Consider the following 17,425-nt stretch of genomic DNA (forward strand, 5'->3'; position numbering starts at 1 on the left):
CCCGGCTGCTCCACTTCCAATCCAGCTCTCTGCTATGACCTGGGAAAGCAGTGGAACACCTGTGTGGGAGAGCCGGAGGATGCTCCTGACTCCTGGCTTCGCATCAGCACAGCTCCAGCCATTGCGGCCAACTGGGGAGTGAACCATCGGATGGAAGACCTTTCTCTCTCTCTCTCTCTCTCTCTGCCTCTCGTCTCTATGTATAACTCTGGCTTTTAAATAAATAAATAAATCTTTTAAAAAAACCCTAAAATGCACACTTTATTACATGATTTCAAATGTGATCTAAACTCCTTCTGTCCCAGACGAAGGGGATGAGTGGCGGTGGCAGAGGAGAGCAGCTCCACCGAGATGCGAGTGTTAAAGAAGAGCGTGGTTTGGGCCACATTACCGGTTTTCCCACCGTGCTTAGGGGGTTAGCTTGATGCTGCTCAGAAGGGAGCACGCACACCTGCAAGACAGAGGGGAGCGGGAAACCCCACAGACTGCACGACCCAGCTCCGAGTCCGTTTGTGCAGTGCCTCCGGCCACACCGGAATCCTCCTACCCAGTTTCCCAGGGGACGCAAACCTTCGGTAGCTCTCCCTGTCTTAAGCAAGTACACTTCCCCCAGGAGCTGCTGTGCTGCTCGGGGCCTGAATCGCTCAGTCTTTGGAATCGGAATGGGCGTGAAACAGGTGTGACTTCCTGCGAGGAGAGAGCCAGGTGACACCTGGCCCCGTCTCTTCCGCTGTGGCTGTCGAGGTTTGCAAGGAAAGCAGCCACATCGGCCGAGAGGCCCTTTGTGTGGTCAGCTGCTGCGCCGGCATTGGTTCTACTGCTCGGACAGGAGCAGTGCAGACCGAGTGAACTAAACTCGGAGCTGGATTCACGGATTCAGCAGGCTCCGGAGGGCTCCGATCCCATTAAAGCTGTCCCTTGTCAATGCCGGGGATTCCTGGCTTTCCGTGCAAGGAAGCGAGTGCTCTTCAGGTAACATCGTCTTATTGCTGCATCGGGCCCCGCCTCAGCTGCTCTCCCCATAAATCAAGGTTTGTAGAGCAGTCATGGGGACGGACTGGCATTAACGATGTGTCCATCAGAATGAAGAGTAATTTCGTGCATGTGGACATCGGATCCCTCTTAAGCTGTACGTGGCCCCCTCACTGGTGTTCTCCTGCCTTCCTCTGTTCTCCTAACCTATAAATGTGTTCTGGAAAAGTCTGGGAGGAGGGAGACCAGCTCTGGGTGCTTTTGCTGCTCCCGCAGCTGCTGCCATTGGAATCACGGTGCCCCGGGTGTTTCTGATTGGTGCTCAAAGCTGGGTTTCCAATGTGCAGGTGGGGACCATGGCAGGTGCTGAGCCCATACCTGGTGATTGGGTGAAACTGATGGACCCGCCTTCACACGGGAGCTGGGGACCAGCAGCGTTTCCCTGTGGCGCCGGACTTGGGAGTGCCGCGCCTGCCCAGGGAGTCATCACCCCACTGGCCACGGGCTCTGCAGCCTGTGGGGAAGGTACAGCCTCTCGCCCCCGGAAATACATGGGGTTAGGGTCCAGGGTTCTGGTTCAAGTCTCTGTTTCGAGTTATGTGAAATGAATCCAATGCAGGGAGTGACAAGTGTTGAACATTGAGCACCTGTGGGTTTTTCAACCTGACGTTTCAGCCAGTGCTCTTAGGAGAAGGAAGGTCGGTGACACTGGGGCTGCCGCCGCCTCTGGTTGGGTGACACTGGTGTGGCCTGGAGTCGGTGCGCGGTGCTGTCTCCAGGAAGACGGACAGCAAGGCCTTCCCGCTGCATAGCAGGTGGGGGCGGGTGGCGGCCGACACCCTCGCAGTCTCCTCAGTGTGTGTCAGGCCGCAGGGCTGGGCCCTGCTCAACCTGTGGGCAGACGACTCAGAACCACAGACGCCCGGAATCCCGTGGAAATCGGCACGGAAGCTTGGTTTCAGCACTGTTAGGAAAAGAGTTGCAGATTGGTGCCTCCTCACACGGGCACCATAAATGTTAGGCAGACCAGAGAGGAGGCACTGTACAAATTTACAGCCAGACCGAATCTGTTCAGAGAAAGTAAGTTTGTAGAGGTGGGCGACCATCTGCCCACGTGTGCATGACAGAACACGTGGCAGAAGGCCCCGACACCCAGGGGCCAGGCCTTGTTATAGTTTAGGAGGGATGGGGGTAGGGGTGGGGGTGGGGGCAGCAGGCGGAGGGGACTCCTGGAACTGGGCTTTCAGGTGGCTGAGGGGTGGGTGGGGTGGGAAGGCAGTGGGGTGTGAGGCCCACGTGAGAGTCTAGGGCAGGCAATCCATGGCGGCGCTTATCTGCCTCTGGGCAGTGAGCCAGACTGGCTGAGGCATCTGCTCCTGCAACACAACAGTAACAGTGCGTGTGGCCGAAGTGGAAAATGAAGAAATTATTTGTTCCTGGTTAGAAAACGCTTTCTCTTTAGATTCTAAAAATGAAGCTCGGAAATGAAAAGTAGTTACTTCTTGTTTGTTTTTTCCAAGAGCCAGACTTGCCAGTGTCTGGTAAGGGGGTGCGGGGGCTGCCCTCTGTGAGGTCTCCGTGGAGGGAGCCAGCCTGTCTCCACCAGCGCAGGTTTCTTCCCTCTCTGGCTGAGGCTCCGCGGGGCTGTGACACCTGGGGCTGAGGCAGGGCAGCGCAGGTCTGGAAGACAGACGTGGGCTTCAGTTCCAGGTCGGGCGCTGCTGGCGGCCACACCTGTTGAGCAGGAGCCTGGTTGGTTGGCTGCATGGTGGAGGACAACTTGCACAGTGTAGCGCGCCCCGGGCCCACTCGCAGCCGCTGCTTGCCTTGGCTTGGGCAGCTCGGTCTCGGTTCACGCGCCCTCAGCCCTGACCCGTGCTGTCACCGGCGGCTGTGGGAGCTTCGGTGTGCAAGGTTTCCAGTAAATAATACATGAGCGGGGGTGCTCATCTTGTCAAGAAGAAATGGAGTTATTTGTGTGTGCCTCATTCAGCTGCCCTGGGCTTTGTTTCATTTTGTTCTCCCTGAGCAAACACTAGGATTGTTGATCTAGAAAACACTAAAATTGTCAAGGTTAAAAACAATGCTGTGTTTTGGTGCTTTTGTTAAAAAGGCATGGAAAGAAAATGCCAGTTGTTAACGTTTGGTGTCTTGGGGCAGGAAGCAAGGGTGAGATGGGGGTGGAAATTAACTGAGCTTTTAAAAAAATTGTGTTAATAGTTGTAGGGAGCATAATAATTTTGTATGATTTTTTTTTTTTTGACAGGCAGAGTGGACAGTGAGAGAGAGACAGAGAGAAAGGTCTTCCTTTTGCCGTTGGTTCACCCTCCAATGGCCGCCACAGCTGACACGCTGCGGCTGGCACACTGCGCTGATCTGATGGCAGGAGCCAAGTGCTTCTCCTGGTCTCCCATGGGGTGCAGGGCCCAAGCACTTGGGCCATCCTCCACTGCACTCCCGGGCCACAGCAGGGAGCTGGACTGGAAGAGGGGCAAACGAGACAGAATCCAGCACCCCGACCGGGACTAGAACCCGGTGTGCCAGTGCCGCAGGCAGAGGATTAGCCTATTGAGCCACGGCGCCTGCATGATTATGTTTTATAAAAGGATTTCTTACCCCTGTACACAATGAGAAATCCTCGTAGAAGAAGGGTGTGCCCAGGAGGACACAATAGAGGCTTGCCCGGAGGTCGCCACCTGTCCCACGGGCCACCAGCACGTCCGGGTACTGTGCTTGTGCAGGGCAGCAGGTCAGGGGCCATGGGGGGGGGGCACTGAGAGAGCAGGCGTGGTGGTCGGCGTGGTCAGCTTGGACCTCGTGCGGAGGCAGCACTGGAGACTTGAGCTGAGCTGCTCATGGCCCGGAGGCTACAGAGCTTCCTGTCTGTTGGCAAGGACGTGGGACTTTGTTCTGAATGCACTGGGCTAGGTTATAGCATAGTTTACGTTTTCAAAGGCTCCTTCTGGATGCTGTGTGAACAGGCTACTGGGGCTCAAAGTGTGAGCCAGGCGTCAGACACGAGACTGTTCTATGAGTCAGAGTAAAGGATGCAGGAGAACACGGGCGTCTCTAACTTTGTGCCCAGTGTCTCTGTTGGTTTGGTGCCTGTTCTTGGTTGCTCTGGACGTGAGGAGACAAGGGCAGAGGGACGTCCCTGCGAGGCCTCAGGGTGGAGCAGCTGAAGGTGCTGCAGTGGAACCGAGTTCCCTGAGTCCGGCAGGGAACCGTGCACTTGATCCTGCCTTCCGGGCTGCTCAGTTCCACTCACAGCTGTTTGACTTGCATGATCCACCGAGCGCCGCTCATCTGACTCCCAGTGCCAGACGAAGCCTGTAACGCACAGCTCCAGTCACGCAGTCCGTCTTTTCTCACGCTCAGATCCAGTTTCTGGTGGGCTGTGGTAGCTCTGTGGAAGCTGCTTTCTCTCTCCTTCCTGCCTTCTTTCCTTCCGTTTCTGAAGACTTATTTCTTTGAAAGACAGTTAGAGAGAAAGAGGCAGAGGGAGATGGAGAAGGAAAAAGAGAGAGAGAGGTGGAGAGCTAGTGCTTCCATCTGCTGGTTCGCTTCCCAAATGGCTGCAATAGTGAGGGCTGGGCCAGGCCAAAGCCAGGAGCCAGAAGCTTCTTTTGGGTCTCCCATGTGGGTTCAGGGGCCCAGGGACTTGGGCCATCTTCTGCTTCTTTCCCAGGCACACTAGCATGGAGCTGGATCGTGAGTGGAGCAGCTGGGACACAAACCAGTGCCCACATGATATGCGGGCATCGCAGGCAGCTGTTTAACCTGCTGCACCACAGCGCCGGCCCCAGGAGCTGCCTGTCAAGTGACGAGAGGCATCCCCGTAAGGCCTTGTCCCCACGCGCAATCCCAGGGGTTGCTACCGCGCCTCTCCTACTGGGCTTGCAGCCCACGTAGCAAGTGCCTCAGCACACATGTCTTTGGGGCCCAAGACTGAGAACTTCATCGGCTGCAGAACTTTGTTCTGAATTGGACCCTAAAAGAAACTGGCAACCATCACTCACCTCGTTGATGAATGGGAGTAGTTTTCCAAAATCGAGCAGGGTTCAGCCTCCCCTCCCCTATCCAAAGAGCCCTACTAAGTGCTGTGCCTTTTTTAGTGGCACAAGTGTAAACCACAGTTACTTCATGTTTACTTGGAGGGATTCCACAGGCCCCCGCGTCCCTGAACCATCGCTGGCTTGGCTGCTCCCCCGTGGGGTTTGCTGCTGATCCTCTGGCTTACCTCTGCCTCACGAGGTCATCTCGGGAACCGGTCACTTTGTGCTCTGAAGTCCAGTTAGCATGAGGGCAGGGTACTATGCCACATGACCGCGTGCAGGCTGTCAGGATGAGCTCTCGACCTCGTGCTGGTGGGGAATGGGGTTCTGAGTGTGGCCCTGAGGCAAGGAAGGGTTTGTGGAGTGTTTTCCTGGCAAGGTAACGTTGATTTTGTATGTTTGGGAGGTTAGATATGAACATTTTTTATTGGGGGTGGGCTTTTATTCTGCCTTTCGCAATCCTGATCCAGAGACTCTGCTAAGAGCGTTCCAAAGACAAGAACGTCCCACCTCTTGGCAAATACAAGTCTGTCTCCCAGGGAGACAGTCAGCAGTGTGATTACAGGAGATTAGTCTGGGCCTCTTGTCTTCTTCCTTGCAGTTACTGGGAAAGAAATACAGAATGGACAGGTGCCTTAACTCCTTCCTCCTCAGCTCGTGGCCCTCATAGAAACCAGCAGTGTGGACTTGGCTGTCAGTTGTGTCATCTAACAGCTACCACGTTCCTGCCTTCTCTTGCCTGTGAATCTATTAACTTACTCCTCACCCCCCACCCCGAATTCTGTTCTATAAAATATGTAGCGTGTTATACCCAAGCATGGGCTCACATTATCTGTAAAGCTATGTAAAGAGCATAGCTCAAGACAGACAGAACGTGGAAATGATGAGAGGGGAGAAGGGGGGTCATGGACGCCGCCTGAGGGCTGAGCGTGGGACGGGGTGGGTCCCGGCCTCTACTTTGTAAAACTGCACCTCGCTGAGAGGGTGACAGCCGGCCCTCTGCCAGCACCTCACGAGGTCTCTGAGACTGAGTCCTCCAAGAGGAGTCCCCTGGGACCCACTGAGGGGCGTCAGCTGTTCCTCAGATGCACAGGAGAGAGGCAGCTGTGCCCTGGGACTCACGGGTGACATCCAGCTGTCAGCTAATCCCCACTGGGGCGAAGAGCCAGCCAGCTGTGGAGGGGCAGTGCGAGGGCCCTCACTCCTCTCTTCCCATGGTGCAGGGCGAGCTCACTGTCTGTGGGTCTCCATCTTCCATCTCAGAGGCACACACACTGTGGGGTGGGGTGAGCTCACCGTCTGTGGGTCTCCATCTTCCATCTCAGAGGCACACACACTGTGGGGTTAGCATGAGCTCACCGTCTGTGGGTCTCCATCTGCCCTTCTCAGAGGCACACACACCATGGGGCAGGGCGAGCTCACCATCTGTGGGTCTCCATCTTCCATCTCAGAGGCACACACACCATGGGGTGGGGTGAGCTCACCGTCTGTGGGTCTCCATCTTCCATCTCAGAGGCACACACACCGTGGGGTTAGCATGAGCTCACCGTCTGTGGGTCTCCATCTACCCTTCTCAGAGGCACACACACTGTCCTTCAGTTCTCTTTTGTTTCCCTTCTCTGTCATCACTGCTGTTTTTTTCTTGGGTAAACAAAACTTTATTTGGAAAAATTGCTTATTAAGGAGGAAATAAATGTGAACTTCCATGAGAATTTTGAAATTAAAAGATCACATTGGTTTTAGGTTCCCTCCCCCTTTTAAAAATTATTTACTTATTTATTTGAAAGGTGGAGAGAAAGAGAAAGAGAGAGAGGTGTCTTCCATCTGCTGTCTCCCCAAGTGGCCTAAATGGCTGGGGCTGAGCTGATCTTAAACCAGGAGCCTGGGGCTTCCTCCAGGTCTCCCACATGGGTACAGGGTCCCAAGCACTTAGGCTACCCTAAGTGCTGTTGTTTCCCAGGTGCTTTAGCAGGGAGCTGGATTGGAAGTGGAGTAGCTGGGACTTGAACCGATGCCCAAAGGGATGCTGGCACTGCAGGCAGAGGCTTAGCCTTCTATGCCACAGTGCCTGCCCCGGTTCTGAACTCTTTCGAAATTAATTCTGATTAGGAAATACTTTAGATATTAGCAAGGTAAAAAAGGAATAAGCTGGCCGGTGCCGCGGCTCGCTAGGCTAATCCTCCATCTGTGGCTATGGCACCCCCGGTTCTAGTCCCAGTTGGGGCGCCGGATCCTGTCCCCGTTGCTCCTCTTCCAGTCCAGCTCTCTGCTGTGGCCCAGGAAGGCAGTGGAGGATGGCCAAAGTTCTTGGGCCCTGCACCTGCATGGGAGACCAGGAGGAAGCACCTGGCTTCTGGATTCAGATTGGTGCAGCGTGCTGGCCGTGGTGGCCATTTGAGGGGTGAACCAATGGAAGGAAGACCTTTCTCTCTGTCTCTCCATCTCTCTCTCTCAATGTCTAACTCTGCCTGTCCAAAAAAAAAAAAAAAAAAAAAAAAAAAAGGAATAAGCACTCACCTATAACTATCCCTGAGATGAAATGAAACAGATGCCAAACCTATATTTGCTTTAAGTTTCTCCCTTCTGTTTTTATGATTTGCTGTATAAAGCACTCAAGATGGATGGAAAATCTAACTCTACTCTTCTCCCTTCTACTCCAGGATTGCATTTTTTTGTTCCTTGCAGGGCATATTTTCATATTTATGTACTTGACATTTTTGTTGGACACGTATGTACTCATGAACACTTCCCTTGGCTGCTTGCTTTCTGCTTCGTATGTCATGTTTTTGAGGTCTGTGAGTGTTGGCTAATGCAGCTGTTTTTTTTTTGTTTTGTTTTGTTTTTTAACTCCAATAGCTACATAGAGTTTCCTTATAAACCTGAGTTAACGCATACCCTAGTTGACAAACATTTAGGTTTTACTAATTTTTCTGTTAGTAATAAACAAAAAATCCTGCTTCTTTGTGAATATTTATGGACATTTTTCTAGAATACACAATGGTTATGTATCTGCCTCAACCTTGCCTTAATATTATCTAATGCCTCCTCAAGGGTATTCACCCAAGTGACACCAACCCCACAGTATAATGGGGTTTTTGCTTTGAATCTCATCAGTAGTTGATATTGAAACAGATGCAACCATGGGATTGGCCAGGTTTGGCTGCCAGGAGCCCCTCCTTGGGAATTCTCTTTCTAGGCATCTCCATGTCTGAAGTGCCTAAAACATTCTAGGTATGATTTTACGAAGTTATATTTTTTTCTTTTTTTAAAGATTTAGTTATTTACTTGAAAGTCAGAGTTACACAGAGAGAGGAGAGGTCTTCCATCTGATGGTTCACTCCCCAACTGGCCTCAGCAGCTAGAGCTGCACTGATCTGAAGCCAGGAGCCTGGAGCTTCTTCAGGCTCTCCCATGTGGATGCAGGAGCCGAAGGACTTGGGCCATCCTCTACTAATTTCCCAGGCCATAGCAGAGAGCTGGATTGGAAGTGAAGCAGCTGGAATCGAATCAGCGCCCATATGGGATGCCGGTGCTTCAGACCAGGGTGTTAACCTGCTATGCCACAGTGCCAGCCCCATGAAGTTACATTTCTTAAAACATTTCCTGCTTTCCTACATGTCAATCACTGGGTTTATTAAATACTTAAACACTTTGCTACTCTGATCAATGTAAATTTTATTTAATTTGTTCTCTTTGACATTGCAATAGCTGAATAGACCTTTGAGTGGATACAGTATCTCTGATGTCTAATAATATCAAGTAGAACACCTAATAAAATACAAGTAGAGTGTAACTGTTAACTAACAAAATTGAAACTTTAATTGAAAATCTATTCAACATGCACACATGCGTGCACACACACACATGCACACACACATGCACACACATATCCAGCAGGGCCAGATAATCAGCAAGTTGACCAAATTTCAGAGACAGCCTTATGTAAAGAGTTAGAGACTAGAGGTTGGCAAATCAAGGGTAACACTGCCCAGTTCTCCTTTTCAAAATTACTAATTCTTGAGCTCCTAACTTCTTGGGTCACAGTGACAATATCATGTTAACCGCCAGCCTACATGGGGCCTGCGTTTACGTTTCCAGATTCCAATGGAGACTTGCCCATCTCCACCCGACCCAAATCCTGGTTGAGACGGGCACCACTGCCATCACCCTGTGGTGGGGGGTAGGTTACTTCCCGGCCACATCGCCACTGAGGTTTTTGGCCTTTGAAGACCTCTGCTGTGACAATTCTTCGCCTAGCTCAGCTCCTCAGCTTGTGTCCCCCAGAAGGCCAGGGCCTTTGCTGTTGAGATCAGGGCTTCTGCCACATGAGCCTAAATGCATTAACAACCTTCATTTCATTTTTCTCTTTAGTTTTGGAAATTCAGAAACCAGTGCTAGGGCCTGAAATGTGTCTACCTGCGATCCATGAGTTGAAGTCCCAGTGCCTGATGCTTTGCAGTGGGATTGCGTTTGGGGACAGTGTCTTTGAACAGATAACTAAAGAGAGGTCATTTGGGTGGGATAACTCACTAACTCGCTCAGACTGCTGTCCTTGCAAGGAGATGCAGGCTCAGGTATGCACAGAGGGATGGCAGCGCAAAGACAGGAAGAAGATGGCCCTCTGCAAGACGAGGGGGAGGCCTCTGGGACCCCTGATACTGTCCTGCTGAGACTGTCCTGCTCTTCCAGACTCCAGAACTGAGCAAGGCCATTTCCGCTGGTGGAGCCCCAGGCTGGGGTTCATTGCCGGGGCAGCCCTAGTGAACGAACCCTGTCACGTTTCCTTGTGAGTTCAAATTTGTGTTTAAAACGCAACCTGCTGCGCCCACCCAGCACTGCTAATTCTTGGTGTCCGGAGCGGTTTCCGGTCGGCTGGAAATCCTATTGTGGGGACCCATGACCAGGCTTCACTGCGAAGGGCCGGGTGCTACTGGACTTTGCCCGATGGTACTGGAGGCGTCCCCCGGTGCAGAGTGCTGTGACCTGCATTTTCACCGGAGCCTCCCCCTTCCCATACGTAGCCCCAAGCCATTGAACTGCTTCTCAGCCACCAAGGAGAGAGTGAATGTCAACCAGTTCAAAGTCTGCACCTCCTCAGAGCCCCTCAGCGGCCGCTGATGGAGGAGGAACCGGGTTGTCAGGGGAGTTGGTGGGTTCTGTCCCTCAGCCCAGGGCAGCCAGAGCCACTCATCCTGTGTGTTGGCTTTTTGTTTGAAAAGTCTCACATGCACAAAATCCCTGTGGGACTACACCCAGCTTCAACACACATTTTAAAGCTGGCGGCTCCAGGGTCTGCTGCCATCATTAACCTGCTGTCTGGTGGGGCCTCCAGCTCCTCTGTGCTCTGCCGTCACAGCTCGCGGAGCCCACGTTGCTGGGTGAGGTCGGGGGGGAGGCAGCAAGGCCTGGAGCTCTTTCTAGGAGTGAGCAGCAGAGCCTGATGGGACGGAGCCTCCTCAAGCTGGGCTCCTTACCTGGCGGCTGCCACCTGTGACCCAGGGTGCCTGACAGCTCTGAGACAGACCGGGACCTGCTCAGCAGAGGGCTGGGGGAAACGGGAGGAGAGTGACATTGATTTACTGAAAGTACTGACGGCCGCCTTGTCCTTGCACTTCCCTGCTGTTTCCAGTGCTGCGTCAGCTGACGGCACCTGACAGCTGCAGCCCCGGCGGCTGTGAGAAAGTGGTGCCTGACCACATCTGGGGAGAGGGACCGCGGGCTGCCCAGCAACACACCGTGGGCGGCCACTGTCTGACAGCGAGCTGGTGGGTGGTCCGTGCATTGCTGTCACCTCTGCAGCCAGAGTTTCTGAGATGACAATGGTTGTGCCCCGAGGCCTGGTCTGTAGCCCTGTGTGTCCTGAGCCCTGGAGGCCTGTCTGGATCTGTTTCCGGGGAGGCACAGGCTGCAGACAGCAGGTGCTGAATTCAGGTGCTGAATTCCTGGGGATCCCACCGAGTCAGCCTGTTGGTACTGGACAGTATCTGAAGCAAAACCATGCATGGGCTCTTTTTGAGTTTTGAACACATTTAAAAAAAAAAAAAGGGTTCAGTTATCCTTTTACTTATCCTAGTTTCTTTCTCAAACAATCAGTTCCTAATTGCCACGGACAATTTTCTATTAGCAGATTTTCTCCTGTTTGCCTGCTGCAGTTGTTCCCCGAGTTAGGGGAGATGGTCCCTGGGGTCTTCATGATGACACGGAGCGGGCCTGCTGTGCCACGGTGTGGTGTGTGCAGTGTCAAATCAACCACGGCACAAGGTCATCTCTTTGCTCTTGTCATGCTCCATGGTTGTTGCCGTATCTTGTGAAGTTGATTGGATTTGTCTCTTTCCTCATGGGACTTGCAGTCTGGTTCATTCGTATCTCATTTGCCGTCTCAGATTACACATCAGGCATTGGATAAATGAAATCAGTAAACACACGCGCAGTGAATTGAACCGGGAAACCTAGAATGTTAGGAGAGGAAACAGAGAATGCACAGTCCCACAGCACACTGGTTACCTTGCTCATTAGGGGGCAACCAATGTGAAGAGTTACAGAGATGGGGAGACAGAGGAAGAGAGATCTTCCATCTGCTGGTTCACTCCCCAGTTGGCCACCACTCTGCTGGGCACACAGGCCCTGTCATATTTCCTGTCTGTTCCCCACAAGGACCAGCCCTGTACCCGATGTCATTCTATTTTTAAAGGAAAGATTTATTTATCTGAAAGGCAGAGTTAGAGAGAGGGGGGAGAGATGGAGAGTTTTTCCATCTGCCGGTGTATTCCCCAAGTGGCTACAATGGCCAGGGCTGGGCCAGGCTGAAACTAGGAGCCAGGAATTCCAGTGGGGCTTCCCACATAGGTGACAGGGCTGAAATACCTGGGCCACCTTCTGCTTTCCTAGTGGCACTTGTAGGGAGCTGGATGGGAAGTGGAGCAGCTGGGACTCAAACCTATCCTCATATATAGTTGCAAACTATGGCTTAACCTGCTGTGCCACAGTGCCAGCCCCCTGATGTCATTCTTAATTTCTGTCCACACTTTGTAACAATGCCTAGCAATCAAATGAACTTTGAAAAAGTGAATTAGATGAGGGACTGAGGCTGTGGCATAGTGGGTAAAGCCACCCCTACAGTCCCGGCATCCCATATGGGCACCGTTTGAGACCCAGCTGTTCCACTTCTGATCCATCTTTCTGGGAAAGCAGTAGAAGATGGCCCAAATCCTTGGGCCATGCACCTGCTTAGGAGACCTGGAAAATGCTCCAGGCTCTGGTTTCAGATTGGGCCAGCTCCGGCCATTGCGACCATTTGGGGACTAAACCAGTGGATGGAAGACCTCTCCCTCTTTCTCTCTCTCTGCCTCTACTTCTCTGTAACTCTGCCTTTCAAATAAATAAATAAATATTAAAAATGAATTAAATGAAATCAACACTGTTATATTAGATACATTTTTATAAAAATAGGAAACTCAGTTCCTTATATAATGCAAAAATTACTTGGTTTTCAATTTTTGCCGGTAAACCCTTACTTTATTTAAACTATGATAATTTGACTTATGGAATAGTTGGCATCATTAGTTGGCATCATGAAATCTATTTTTAAAAGATTATTTGAAAGGTAGAGTCACAGACAAAGGGAGAAGACAGAGATCGTCCTCTGCTGGTTCATTCCCAAATGGCTGCAACAGCCGGGGCTGGGCCAGGCTGAAGCCAGGAGCCCGGAGCTTCCTCCAGGCTCCCACACGGGTGCAGGGGCCCAAGCACTTGGGCCGTTCTCCGCTGCTTTTCTTGCATGCATTAGCAGGGAGCTGAGTTGGAAGGGGAGCAGACAGCACTGAAACCATGGCCCATTTAGGATTCTGGTGTCGCTGGTGGCGGCTTAACCCACTACACTACAATGCTGGCCCCCATTAAATCTTTTAAAGACATTGTTTCTTAATATTTAAACACTATTTAAACTCTTACATATTTAAACTCACAAACCTTATAAATTTTATTGTCCTAAACCTTGAATACCAATCACAAAATTAGTCCAAGCTTTTCTAAACATTTGAAGAACATTCCATGTCGCAGAGGTCATTTCATCTTAAATGTTTGTATTCTCTTTAAAACACACGTAATTACAGGGGTAATTATAGAGGGTGCACACAACTGTTTTTAAACATCAGCACTTTGACACGCTGATGAGCTCTTTCTTACTTTGTGTATGTCTGTGACCGACGGCACTGGTGGCCCTCAGGACCCCGGCGTGCCCTCTGCGGAACTTGAACCCACACTGGTGTTTTTGGGAGTGAGCTCTGGCTTTGGGTCAGGGCTCACCTGCTGGTGCAGTGAGCTGGGACTTGAGAAGCTGCACTGCCTGCTCGCGCCCAGGTTCCCCGTGGCTGAAGGGCAGCGTGTTCCTGCTCGGCGCCCCGCTCACTTTCCTCACTTCCTCTGTGTTGGTAGCCACCTGCTTCTGTGCGTCACTGACTCAGCTCTAAACAGAGAGGTGCAGGGTTACAGTGGATGCCCTGGTCAGTGGTAGCTCCATCTTGGGATAGTCCTTGTTTGCTAACCGCAAGCAGTCTTTTTAGGACATTGAGGACAAGAGGCGCAGCGTGTGTGTAAATGTTCCCTGCTCTGCACCGGCTGTCGCGTGTGGAGTCCTGCCTCTGTGCTGCAGGGGGACAGTGAGGACAGAGGCACACACTGGCTCTTCCTGCAAGTAGAGGGGCCAGGGGCTGCTGTTTTACAGATACTTTGGTGCTGAGAGCACAAGGGCTACAGCCCCCTCGGTTTTGGCACCACTGGGTCACCAGGGGAGCCCCTCACTCTAAATGAAGAGATGGGAACATCAGGCAAGCCACAGGGTTCCCAAACAAAGCCTGTGCGTTTTCCATGTCCTTCTTTCCCATCAAGATGTGAAGGATTCACTCTAAGGTGTCCCTGTCTTTGTGCACTTGCTGCTGTCAGGGAGGAGCCTGGCGAGTGGGGACTCCCTGTGCTCCTGTGGTTGTCCCTTGGATTTTTAAAGGGGTCCCATTCGACCCCTCAAGAGGCTTGCCTTGAGCCCTCTCTCACTGGTAGTCAGAAGCATTGCATTATGCTGGGCTAGCTTTTAGGATAATAAAGAATGCTAATAATTAAAGTTACAATACTGGGGCTGGCCCTGGGGCATAGTGGGTAAAGCTACTGCCTGCAGTGCCATGATGAACACTATAGAACAAAGTAGAGACAGCCGTGGTGACCACTGTGCTACAGGACACGGTAGGGACAGGAATGGTGACCACTGTGCTACAGGACACAGTAGGGACAAGAATGGTGACCACAGTGCTACAGGACATAGTAGGGACCACTGTGGTCACTGGGCTAGCGACACGGTGGAGACATCATTGTGACTACTGGGCTGGAGAACACAGTAGAGGCAGCTGCTGTCACTAGTTTGGGGCATGATTTTGTTGCCCGTTTGCACTAACACAGCAGAGGGAACCTAAGAAAAGTGAAATCATCCCTGCATTTGTGTCTTATATGTTCCAGAAGCCTAGTGAAATATTCAATATTGGAGTTAATTAAAGTAAACATAGTGAGACTTCTATTTTATGGCATAGAACTCTACTGTATGGTGAAATCCCAGAAGCCAGGCAGGTTGCTACATCTGCAGTGCCCAGCTGTGCCCCCAGTGTGGTCACCCTGCAGCAGGGGAAGCGTTGTCTGTCCCTGGAGGGGAGTGCAGGACGATAAAATCCCACCAGTGAGTGAGAGCCCCTCACCCCTGGGAAAGCAGCAGACCTTCAGGTCCAGCTTCAGAGTGAGTGGTGACGCTGAGAGACTGAGCCCGAAAACTCAGTCCGTTTGACTTCTGGGTTCTAGAATCCACCCTCGAAGACAGATGATGGCTTCCTTGCCTGCCCTGGGAGCTGCTGTGCCGCCTCTGATGGCGTTAGTCTCTGGGCCTGATTTCTAGCAGAAGGGCCTCTGAAGTGACAGTGGACATTGGGTTGGCACAGTGGGTGAGGACTCACAGGGGACGTGGGTGGTAGAGGGAGGGCAGAGCTGTCACCCTGGGGAAGGGAGCTAATGTGGGAAAGTCCAGTGGGCGGGGAGTCTGGGGCCCAGGGTCTGCTCCTTGGAGAGCACCAATCAGCTGAGCAGCCTGGGAGGCCTGGGGGTGCCTTAGACTCAGTGTGAGTGCCTTGGTGTGTGAAGGGGTTTATTATGGTTTGTGGTTCTGGTGGCTGGAGGGTCTACACAGAGGAGCCCTGGCCGCCTCACAGCACAGTAGAGTAGCAGAAAGGAAGGGCCATGGCCTCACCTCGTGCCAGCTTCTTCCTCTGAGAACCGGTGCAGTCATTGGCTGCTGGGCTGCAAAGCGGCAGCATCGATGCTTCCGTGAGGATGGAGCCGTGTGGCCTAATCACCTTCTGATACCGTACAGCCTTGGTGATGCTTTTTAAGATTCATAATTTTTTGGGTTCTTGCCATCTATTCAGAGAAGAACTCTGAATGTCGCCTCAAAATAAACCCAGCGATGTGGTAAGTTGTAAGGTTTTCTCCAGTGAGAGAAATGCACAGGAGAGCGAGGGCTCTATTTAGGGGAGAAGGAAGTCTGGAGGCTGAGTTGAGTCCACACCAGGCAGAGAGCAGGCTGGGAGCCACGTGGAGAAAGCCTATGGTTAGGAGCAGCCACAGGTAGCTTAGCATGGGCGGCAAAGCAAAGGCAGAGAGGAGGCCAAATTGTGCTCCAGGCCTTTAATTCACTTTCAAAGGGGAGTGGTTACCTAGTCTGATTGGCAGGTGGGCATCCAGGTGCGATCAGACAGGGGCATGAGATCACACAGCCCACAGATCTAATCTATGTAATCCTATCTGCCTGCCTGTATTGCTTCCACGAGGCCACACCCTGTAAGGCTCCGCTGCGTCTACACTGCCACACGGGACCAAGCTTCCAGCACATGCACCCCTGGGGACAGCCGCAGCCGAATGACCACAAAGGACAGGCCTCCCTGCTCGGACTGATGTGCGTCCCCACTGTGCTTGGGCTGACAGCTGATCCTGCTCAGTCTTGAAGGACAAGAGATAGAGCTCAAGAGAATGCACCAGGTGACGTCTTCCCAAGTGCTGGGGAGTTTACTTTAATGACCTTGGTCTCGGTGGGTCCTTAAGTGAGACCTCACAAGTCAGCCTTCTGCCTCGTTTCTGGGCTGGTACTGAGAAACCCGCAGTTCTGTTCTTATAAGTCTGTAGCTTCTGTCTGGGGTCTCCAGTTTTTTTCAGGATATGTTACTAATTTTTTAAAAATTCTAGAAACAAATATGATACCACTTGATCTAATATATCAAAATTAGCATTCATGATGGATTAACTCCCACTCCAGTTCTGAGTCTTGGCCTTGCTTTGTTCAGTCTCTCAAGCACAGAGTGGGGCTGTGCCTTGGTGTCCTTTTAGGGGGCTTTTGAGTAATGTGTCCGTGACGCTTGGGAGAGGAAGCAGAGACCTGGAGCTTGGGGGTGGGTGGACATTGCTGTCCCTCCCGGTACACAAGTGCAGATGAACAGTTGTCCTGGGACCTGTGGGTGATTGTAAGAACTTTTCTTTTTAATTCAAAAGAGAGGGAGAGAATGAGAGAGACATAAAGAGAGAGTGACCCTCTACTGATTCAATCCCTGAATGCCTAAAACAGCCAAGGCTGGGTCAGGGCCAGAGCCGAGAGCTGGGAGCTCATTCCAGGTTTCCCATGTGCGTGCAGGGACCCAACTGCTCGAGCTAACATCTGCTGCCACCCAGGTTGCCCATCAGCAGAAGCTGGGGTCAGGAACACGGCTGGGACTCAAACCCAGACACTCTGATATCGGATATGGTCATCTTATCTGGTGGCTTAACTATTCGGCCACATGCCTGGCCCTCAGAGAATGTTCTGGTGTGGCTACCAGGGCTGGGTACAGTGTGGCTGTTGGCTCCTGCCTGCACTTCCTGTGCTCGGTGCCGGGCGGAGGGGCTTGGTACAGGTGGAAGCCCCTGCAGTAGTCATGATTCTCCAGAGAAGCAGACCCAATGCGATTGTGTAGATGCAGCGAACGAGAGGGACCGGCTCCCAGGAAGTCCTGCACAGGCCACTGCAAGCTGAAGAACGAGGCAGCTGGCAGCTCAGCCTGGGGCGAGAGGGAGGCCTCGGGATCGCAGAAGCAGAGTCTGAGACTGGAGGCTCAAGGTTTAGGACTGCAAGTCACCCGGTCCAGAGGCCAGCGAGCCTGGAGCTCTGACCCCTGCGGGCGGGAGGAGGGCCGTCCAGCCCTGCAAGAGCGGGGAGACCTTGTCGCTCTGCTGCCACTTTGCCCTGTGCAGCTGACGGTGGTTGGAAGGTGCCTGCCCACGCTGGGGCTGGTCTTGCCCACAGAGGTACCAGCTCACAGCAGCCTTCTCCCCAGACGCGC

General features: G+C 52.4%; 1 long non-coding RNA gene across 2 annotated transcripts in view; it reads left to right on the forward strand.

Moving 5' to 3' along the window:
* Nucleotides 1-265: 265 nt before the first annotated feature.
* LOC127487799 (uncharacterized) overlaps nt 266-17,425 on the forward strand; it is a 53,997-nt gene continuing 36,837 nt past the window's right edge. For both annotated transcript variants that reach the window (XR_016235040.1, XR_016235041.1), the window contains exon 1: nt 266-1,497. This is a non-coding gene — a long non-coding RNA (uncharacterized LOC127487799). The remainder of the gene's footprint in view (nt 1,498-17,425) is intronic.

The sequence above is a fragment of the Oryctolagus cuniculus genome, chromosome 6 (genome assembly GCF_051225735.1).
Source record: "Oryctolagus cuniculus isolate XC-2025 breed Fujian yellow rabbit chromosome 6, ASM5122573v1, whole genome shotgun sequence".
NCBI classification, from domain to species: Eukaryota; Metazoa; Chordata; class Mammalia; order Lagomorpha; family Leporidae; genus Oryctolagus; species Oryctolagus cuniculus.